Genomic DNA, 278 nt, shown 5'->3' with positions numbered 1-278 from the left:
CCCTATCTCGAAATAACGCGAGCGAAAATTCGTAAGGATCGCGCGGTTAAATTTTCGGGGAGGGGAAGACGTTCGAGAAACGAATTTCTTCGCGACGGGAAACGTTCCCTTCACGGTTACGCGGTTTCGACCGATTGTCGAGGAATCCAGAACAACCGCGATCGAGAATTTTTCCCCTGCAAAGGAATGTCCTTTATAACGGCGACGCTCGCTCGAGTCGGTCGCCGGGGAAAGATCGGTTTCTTTTGCTCGCGAGGACGACGAGTTATCGGCGATAA

The sequence above is a fragment of the Apis dorsata genome, unplaced genomic scaffold (genome assembly GCF_000469605.1).
Source record: "Apis dorsata unplaced genomic scaffold, Apis dorsata 1.3 scaffold_111, whole genome shotgun sequence".
NCBI classification, from domain to species: domain Eukaryota; kingdom Metazoa; phylum Arthropoda; class Insecta; order Hymenoptera; family Apidae; genus Apis; species Apis dorsata.
The sequence above is the reverse complement of the archived record's forward strand: the minus strand, read 5'-3'. Positions refer to the sequence as shown.